The sequence below is a fragment of the Amblyomma mixtum genome, chromosome 3 (assembly GCF_055824585.1).
Source record: "Amblyomma mixtum isolate Tamu chromosome 3, ASM5582458v1, whole genome shotgun sequence".
Lineage (NCBI taxonomy): Eukaryota > Metazoa > Arthropoda > Arachnida > Ixodida > Ixodidae > Amblyomma > Amblyomma mixtum.
In genome coordinates this window covers 381,857,215-381,865,868 of record NC_143014.1, presented here as the reverse complement: position 1 = coordinate 381,865,868, position 8,654 = coordinate 381,857,215, and the positions used below count along the sequence as shown (strand labels likewise).

The following is an 8,654-nucleotide window of genomic DNA, read 5'->3' as shown; positions in this document are numbered from 1 at the left end:
GTCATCGCTACACACGGACGGAACAGCGTGAGCGCCTTCGCTGTCCAAGCGGAAACAATGGTCAATCGCTCGATTTCCTTGAATGCAGTCTGGGTAACAGTTCTGGAATATTTTCATGATCGCTTCCATATCGGGCGACATTTCTCCTCCATAACTGACCACGTCCCTCACTCCTAACCAATGGTTCGTTGCGCAGGGCAGTACTAAACCGTTCTCGATCAGAAGCTTCAATTCTGCTATAGTTCCGATTCCTTTTGAAATTCTTGGGACGCTTTGTATCGCAGTGATCGCTGTTTGACTATAGTTACCTAAGAAAAACATGCCGAAGGACCATGAATCAAGAATTAGACTGCATTCCGCCAGCATACATGGTGGGCTCTGATTTAACAGGCCACCAACTAGGAATAGGCAAACGTCAGACAGGGAGAAGGAGTGTTTCCTCGGAATAAGCTTAACGGTCATCCACAGGCCCAGGCAGAGGAAAGCGCCGAGAGCCGCTGAAGTGCTATCAACCAGGTGAACGAAATCCATGAGTCAATAAAGGTTATTTACATGACAGTACCACGTTGAGTAAAGAAACAAAGCACTGCTGGAGAAAATTGGGTGTCTTTAAACATGTGTGGAAATTGAAAGTAGGAGCCGGTGTAAGGTAGTATTATAAACTCTACCACTGAATAAAATTGTACGTCATTCCTGGCTCTGATGAGGTGCACACTGTTATTCAGTGTTCTGTATGCGTCCAGAAGGGCTGGAGCTTCTGGCATCATCAGAGCGATTTCAATGAAATCCGTTCCTATCAAGAACTCCTTTCCTTTCGGAAAGGAGTTGTCCGGTCCATCTTCAATAAAAAAAATTTCAAGAGCTTCGACAATCTTTCGCTGATGGCATCTTCTGAATCGGCTTGTGGGAGCATTGATGGTAGCGGTAGTGACACTCGTAACCTGGCAGAGGCCGCTGCGAAGCTGCGTGAGAACCTCCTCGTGTGAATCTGTAGAAATAAACCAACGCATATACGTCAGCTGTTGAATGCAAACTACGGTTACGTTCTGCAATTCGCGGCTTTGGTTCCAGGGCCAGGGCGCAAATACAAGCCGCTTCTGTACGGAGAACAAGAGAGAATTTTTCCGCGGCACAGAACAGCTTCCTCCTTCAGCGGCATAAGGCACAAATTCGCACAATACGTCTTCGAGCGAGTCCTTCACGAATTTCAGTGGTACCGGCAGGTCGTTAAAGTGTCCCTCTAACTCTGGTAACTTCTGGGGTGAGTAGAGGAGGACAGATCTCTCGGGGGATGCCTTCGAGGCTTCGATAATGCTAAGCATTGTTGAACTTAGTCCAGCCGACAGAGCGCTGGTATCAATGACGGAAAGGAGACAGCAAATCCGCAAGAAAGTCGCCCTCGAAGATAGCTTACTACGCATCACGTATAGCGAGACGATGGTCTTATAATCACCGATATCAACTTTCAGAGGCTTCGCATTTGCACGCTGCCGCGCTTTGCGTCAACAATTGTTCAGACTTTAAAACACTACTTTAAAGCCACATTTCGCGGTAACGCTTTCAAATAAGGCACCGTCTATCGTCTTCTATCACCAATTACGGTGCAGTATGTTCACAGAACAAGAAATTTCATTTTTGTAACGAACAACGTGAAAGACTCAGAAACATCAACCGCAGTAACTTCACGTGAGCTGTGTAAAGTTGTGAACTCGAGTGCGGTGGTTATACTGAACTGGGCCCATTAGGAAGTTCTTTAGAAATAAAAAAAAGCGGGAGAAAAAGCACGCAAGTGAACTGCACCGAACAGCGCAGTGTTTTTCTCACTTCTTGGGCTGCGTTCGACCGCCGCGTAGGAAAGCGCTTCACAGTTCCAGAAGGCACAGAGTCGTTCGCGTCCACTCAAACTTGTGGGGCTTGTGTACCGAAAAGAATTACTCGAGAAAAACTTTCGCATTGCTGAAGGAGGCCGATAAGAAAGTACTTTTGAGCAACCGCTGGATTGCATTGAAAAAGCGATTCCATTGAGCTGTATGTTTGCGTTGAAAAAAACTTCGGAAAACGGCGATCACTCCTGGGACAACGAAAAATAATGCTGAGGTGCAAGATTCATCTCTCTCCGGGAGAGATAAAAGCAGCTTGACCAAAGCCCTTCTTATGTTTTTGTACAAGCGTACCGATAGCAGACGCGAGTGCCTTTGTTCTGAGAGAACAAACAGCCATTGCGTGTTACGTAGAATCGAAACTCGCTTCAAACACGTGCTCTGCCGGGACCATTAATGCATATGTTATCGATCTCCCCCCCCCCCCTCCTTATGTAATACCCCACTTAGGGGCCTTAAGGGATAACAAATGATCATGATACGGGCTTAGCGTGAAAAGCGTTAAAATCTAAGAATACTCACGGTCACCCAGTGTTTGTTCATGTCTCAAAACTTTGTAACTGTAAGAGAAAACGTGGGCAACTGCTTACGGCGGCTAAATGAGAAGAAGGACATCGGAGCATCACCTGAAGATATCAGTGCTGTTGCTAATGGTGAAGTTTGTGTTTCTAGATCATAGTCACCACCCTGCGCACCTGCTTGCGCACGGGTAGCGCGGATGCATCGTCCATCGTAGAGGTAGTACACGCGCGAGGTGCGAGCATGTGCGCGACCACAGATCAAAACAAACAAATAAGGCGCAGTCAAGGCAAGCTGTCAAGCAAGCGCCTAGCTCGAGAGTACAGTGCTGCCACCAAAATTAAACATAACTAACCGAGCTGTAGTGCTTGTTTTATGATATAATAACTAATATAGTCACTATAAAAGTGTATTTATTGAAGATAAAGGTTGTTGGCATACTCGGAAGTAAAGCGCACTGCAAGCGAGAGTACTCCCTTCGCCCTTCGAGGGAGATGACCGATCTCCTTTCGCGAGGAACTTCTTTGAACTTCCTTCCCTTAAGGACTGCCGTGTGACACGGCACGCATCTCCCTCGAGATAAAGACTACCTTGGCTGAAGGGAGTTGAAAGGAGTTCAAACGTGCCCGTATGACAGGGGTATTATGCGACGTGGTGGCCGGGAGGTGTGAACGAGGCAACTTTTCGGCGGCGACGGATCTCGCTCGCTCTCGCCGTCGAATGCCCAAGTGTGACAGAGCCGCACCGCTGCGGAATCTGAACGCAAATTCTTCCTCTGAGGCTTTGGACACGAACGACTCAATCGAAGAGGTGCAATTCGCCGGCTGGCAGCGGCCGTACCGCGTCAATCGCGACGGCAGCGGATGGGACATCCAAAGAGCTGATCAATACGACCCGCTGTCGGACACGGTGCTCGAGGGAGAGCGAATTCGTAGCATGTACGTGCGTGTCGAAGCCTGTGCTGAAATAATCCGCTCTTTTAGGCAGCTAAGCATGCTCCACCACCTGTCAACCCTGGCGGTGACCCAGGGAGGCAGTAAGTACACCATTACAGCCGAGCAGGCTGAAATTCTCGCTCAGTTCTTGAAGGAGACAAAGTCGGTGAACGAGGTGGAAATAAAGTTCTCCGCAAAGGCCGCGCAGTCCCGCGTGCTTCTCGATGCACTCAGGCAGAACACGAGCATCAGGGTCCTCGTCATTGAGCGCTGGTGTCGGTTTGGACGAGACGCAGGACTTCTCGTCGATGTAGTCTGTTCCAGCAAGAGGCTTCGCGCTCTCACGTACACGCTGGAAAAATGCGGAAAGACGTCTTGGGTGTTCTTCTGCAAGCTCGCCAAGGCCATCCAGGCCAACTACACCATCCTTTCGGTGAAGGCGTCCGCGTTGCATGCAGCTAGCAGACACTTGGACCGCATTCAGGAAATTCTGGCCCGCAACAATGCGCTGCCGTTCCGAGCCGCATGGTTTGTTACTGGTCGCACTGTCGCCAAAAGGGGCGCAGAGGCTCTCGAATTTCTCGGTTCGGACCCCGCGGTAGTCTCCAAAGTTCGAGAGATGTCGTCGGTCGGTGAAAACGAAGCCGAGGACGCGATCAAAAGAAAGCTCCACAGTCTGGACGACATGAACGCCTTCACGAGAGCCGCCGGCGTTGTCCGAGAACGCGTCGTCTGCGACGAGAGCCCCGACGGTCGTCCCGGCCTCGATGCGCTGCCGTTTTACTGCTGGCTGCACTTGCGCCAATATCTGCGCCTGGCGGATGCCGTAGACCAGCCTGAATTGTGCTAGAAAGCTACTTCCTCATCCTCAACTAGATCATCACGCGCGTGTCACCTGTACATACGTTAATATGTACACTCGTTAATATGTAAATATGTAAATATATGTAAATATATGTAAATATTATATGTAAATATGTATTGCCCAGTGTACCTCTCCCCCTATCCTTTCTAACTGTCCTCTCACCTATTTCATTTCACTTCTACACACTGCCTGCTATTCTTTATTTCCGCTGCCCCAGCTCAAATGCTTCCCACAGCGATGGCAGATGCCGGGGCTGGCAAAAATCTTTTCCTTCCATTTATCATGTTTTATTAAACCACTTTCTATCGACACCAGTACCGACTATTTTTCCACGCTTTCAATTTCGCGAGGTTGGTGGATAAATCATTCGCCTTTCCTCCCCTTGCTCCCGTGAATGAGCGGGTTGCAGAAACGCAGTGCGATGTGCCCGCTCTTCACTGAGCCTTTATTGGCCTTATGTGTAACTTTTGTATAGTTTTAGCGTCACAGCTACTTCTGTTGTTCTTTTTTTTCGCTGATAATTTTATTTTTCATAGCAGCTGAGCACTGGAGTTCCGACGTTACTTCGGGTGCCTCTCGTTTCTCTCAATAACACGTATTTTGTCTATTTTTTATCGCGTGGTGGTGTTTTGTGTTTCCCCTATACGTTTCGTGCGCTCCTGCTTTGAACCCAACGGGTGGCGCCACCTGTGAAACGCGGCGGAAGTTTCCCGTCATCTCGGAGCAGCCGGTCTCAGTGCAGTCAGCATGGCGTCTCGGTCGGACGGCACCGAATCTCGCGCAAAAAAAAGGTGGTACCGTTTATTGCTGCGTCTATGGTTGCCACAATAGCTACAGAAATGTTGTGGGAAAGCTCCCGAAGGTTAAATTCTATGGCTTTCCATGGAAACACTACGAGAAAGAGCGACGGGAGCGCTGGATCAAAGCAGTACGACGAGCAAGGTAAACAATTGCCCATTTCATATTTTTGACTTTGCTTTGGCCAACGTTACTAGAATAAGCTTGTTTTGGCTTGCTCCAGTGTTACAGTTGCAAGTAATACTGCGTTTTTTTTCTTTATTAGTGCGGACGGAGGTCAGTGGCATCCCATTAAGGGCCATACACGCATATGTAGCGCCCACTTCGTGGGGGGTAACGAGAGAAGTTCTTTTGCCCACCATCCAGCCTACATCCCAACAATATTCCCGTCCTGCTACCGAAAAGACCATGGCGTTGGGCCTGCAACGAAGCTAGGGAGATACGAGCGGTAAGTTCTGATACGATACAGTGCTTTATATTGATGACGCGGTCCGAACAAACCCAAATCAAGTTGCGCAGTTTTCGGTTCTTTGGAACAATCATGCGTTTTTTCTTTCTTAGGTTTCAACGGCGCGTATCAGCGGGTGCGGCACAGACATCTGCCGATTCAGCCACTGTACCAGGCGTTCCGTGTCTCAATGGTCAGGCCCTTGGTGCCGATGAGGGGCAATGGGAAGCTCCAGAAGAAAGCGTTACATTTGCGTCCATGGTAAACCCTTCACATTTAGAATAACCTTAAATAATAACGCGCGCTGTACGTAGGGTGTTCTTATGCGCGGTGGCGTAATTCTACAGTATGCATTTTTAACGATCCTAAACTACTGGGGAAACGCACTACTAAGAGGGGGATACAATAAAATTGCGCACTAGTCGTTCTAGTTTTCATTTCGGCTTCTACTTTACCTCTTTGCATGAATGAAAAGTAACTTGCGTATGTAGTTTCCTGACCCTGGCTCTTCTGAGTGAACAGACTTGTTTAGGTTTGAAAAAGAAAATAAAGACAGCCACAGCTGCTGCGTCCTAAATAGTGCAGCTGTGCGCAACCATGGCAGTCCTGTCAGTAATGTTAACTTCCCTTGAGAGTATCTTAATGTGCTTGGTGTTATGCATGTGTGTCCTCAACAGCACTCATATTCTGTTCTAACTAGTCGTGGTAATTTCTTCATATAGCTTCACAACAAAATTATTTGTGCTGAATAACAAAAGGCTGCTTGTACATGTGTAACACTTTCCAGGGGACTCAAACAGATGCTGAGGAACCCGGAGGCCACTGCTGCATTTTTCTCTCGGTGACATCAAACGGTTCAGCCTCTGCACAAGTGTCACACACAAGCGCAACAAGCGTTGCTGTGCGGGCAGTTGCACCCACAAGGTCCACAACCACTGGAACAGATGAGAGAAGCTGTGTCTTTCTTGGCTATGATTCGCTGAATGAGAGGCAAGATTCATTCAGAGAATTGTGCGGCGTCAGCACGAACGTCTTTGCATTGCTGACGTTTGCCCTTTCACCCATAGTCGTAAGGCGAATTGATGTGCCGACTCCCGCTATCTCCAACCGATGTCTTACGTACGTTCCCGTTACGTACGCTATTTATAGAATTTAGCGTGCGTGCTCTTGCGTACGCCAGGAAAAATAGCGTTGTCACCATGGCGGCGCCCACGTCGCCCGCTTCGGAGAGAAAATGTTATATTATTGGGTTTTTAGGTACATTCATTGCCTTTAAATTGAACATGTGATATTCGCTTTGCCTCCTCTCGCCGACAGCAGAACGAATGAGTGATAAACTTGTCCTGTTTTGGATTCTGTGTAACGATTCCGCCGTTCCTAACCCTAACAAAACACCGCCGACTGTGGATTGGCTTGATTTGGATTTTTATGCCAAGGTAGTCATAGCCTTGCCAAAAGTAGCCGTTTCGGCCGTTTCGGCTGTAGGGCAGTAGGGGTCAGAAAGAATACTACTACGTACGATGACGTTCTTAAAAAACCTTGCTCGGTTCGGTTACCTAAAAAAATTTTAAAAAGAAGCTGGGCCCTGCCTTGACTGCGCAGTGCGCGACTCACCGGGACGCCAAGCAACCGGCTATCTATGTGATACGACTTGTATCAGCTTGGCCAATGCCTCGGCTAAGCACGAAAAATACGACACAAAATGTTTTTACATTGTAACACCAGATGGCGCCACTGCGGCCTTAGCTATCGTTGCGTTCGGGCGGTTGTACGGTAAACTGAAAGTGCTCTTGCGACTTTTACAGTAACCTCCCGCTAAATGCTTGCGTATAGCGTTCGTAAGCGCTCATACGCCATAATAAAACTCTCTAATAGGAGTGATTTCACGGTCCTTCAAACGTTTTACTACAGTAGGAAAACTCCCTGCTTCCATGCTCTGTCAGCATTACTGCCAGCAGAAAAACAATGTAGCGATATTTAGCGGCTCATCTATCTCGCTAAGCACGCAAACGCCATGTAACAGCACTCTACAGGATATATTTTTGCAGAAAAACTGTAACAACTTGGGTGATTGAGACTGCGAAGCAGTCGCACCGGCGCAAACAACGTGGTTCCTCTCGCGCCGATCCTCTTAAGATTAGTTTGCGGCCCCACCGCAGCGTGGCGTCTATTTCATGAATATCGCCAATCAAGAGATCGCCGATGCTCGGTTTGACCGTGAATACTAACGGCCTTTGGCGACGCTCCTTACTTTCTTCTTCTACTCCTTCTCGTTCTCCTTCCTCCTTTGCTTCTACTCTTTTTTTTGTTCGGTGATGTAACGAAGCGACTGATAACACACTGGTTTGTCCCTAATAGCTGCTTGCTGTAAGAAAAAGAAATAGTGCGCTCACAATCAAGCAGCTGCGGGCCCACTTAGAGCACATCAGCCAGAATCTGTTCACGATTCCACGACAAAGAGAAAGATGAAGTGAGCTCTTTTCAGCCTAGCTCGGCCAGCACACATTTTTCGCTCGACTAGCGCCGAGTGCGACTCGATGACGCTTGATGCTGTTGTTGTTGTTGTTAGCCTTTGTGCCATTCTTTCAAAGGCTAACAACAACAACAACAGCATCAAGCGTCATCGACTCGCGCTCGGCGATAGTCGAGCTAAAAATGTGTGCTGGCCGCAGACAGTTTTCGAGCCCCCGGAGCATGCACCGCATTGCTGCTGCACTATGCTTGAAGTCATCGGTGAAGTCGTCCCTCGCTGCCCCCAACTCGGGAAACGGGGCACGTTCCAATGCTCTCCTGAACCAGTACTGCCGGCAGCGGCGGTGTCCACAGACGGCAACGCCGGCCCTTGGCGCTGCTGCGGAGCTGTTCTTCAAGCCTGGTGCGGCACGGGAGCCGGCGGTGACACCCGAACGCGAGGCGGACCTGCTCCAGTGGGAGCTGCTGCTGTGTGCCCTGCTGGGATGAAGGTGCACCATCCATACAGGTTCGAGTTGGATGATCCACAGCCACGGTGGAAGCACCACTTCGTGATTCAAGGCTGGCTGCCAGAATCTGAGCGCCCACTTGTCAAGGGAGGTGTGTGTACTCTTGGTGCAGTTGTGGCCAGCGTTCTTCTCACCGCTACAGCTAACATTCGGCTCTTCGTCGAGTCTTCGAAGCGCCGTCGCGATTTTGCGCAGACCAACCTTCGCGAAATTCTCCATCAGTGCGAG

General features: G+C 49.1%; 1 pseudogene; it reads left to right on the top strand.

Moving 5' to 3' along the window:
* Window positions 1–4,946: 4,946 nt before the first annotated feature.
* LOC149357032 (uncharacterized) lies at window positions 4,947–8,406 on the top strand (annotated as a pseudogene).
* The last annotated feature ends 248 nt before the right edge of the window (window positions 8,407–8,654 follow it).